Below are 381 nucleotides of genomic sequence, written 5' to 3'. Positions count from 1 at the left end.
TGTTGTTGTTGTTGTTGTTTACCACAGGTGCTGAAGTGACAGGACGAGAGGGACCGAGCTCTTGAGTGAAACACAGGACAGCAGGCAGTAAGACACTAAAGTTAAGAGGATAAACATAAGTAGCATCCTCTTCAAGTGCTGGCTATACAGCTCCCACTAGATTGCTCAGCAAATTTAAGTATGTGTCAGCCAAACGTGTGATTCGTGGCGATGTGTTGGTTTAAAAGGCCGTCATAGCTTTACAGGACGTGCCTGGTAGACTTTGGTTAAGTTGAGGTTGTGTGTGAAGGGGAGTTGTGGGTACCAGGGCAGCCAGCAGCTTGGATATCCTCCCACCCTGTGAAATAACATCTAAATAAAGAGCTCTTTGTGTGTGTGTGT

General features: G+C 46.2%; 1 protein-coding gene across 2 annotated transcripts in view; it reads left to right on the top strand.

Annotated features, from left to right (window-relative positions):
- Nucleotides 1-381, top strand: part of LOC118333334 (septin-8-A-like) — a 10,056-nt gene that overhangs the window by 371 nt on the left and 9,304 nt on the right. The gene's annotated exons all lie outside the window — the stretch shown is intronic.

The sequence above is a fragment of the Morone saxatilis genome, unplaced genomic scaffold, assembly GCF_004916995.1.
Source record: "Morone saxatilis isolate NCDOM2014 unplaced genomic scaffold, NCSU_SB_2.0 Contig22, whole genome shotgun sequence".
NCBI lineage: Eukaryota > Metazoa > Chordata > Actinopteri > Moronidae > Morone > Morone saxatilis.
This window is presented reverse-complemented; position numbering and strand designations above follow the sequence as displayed.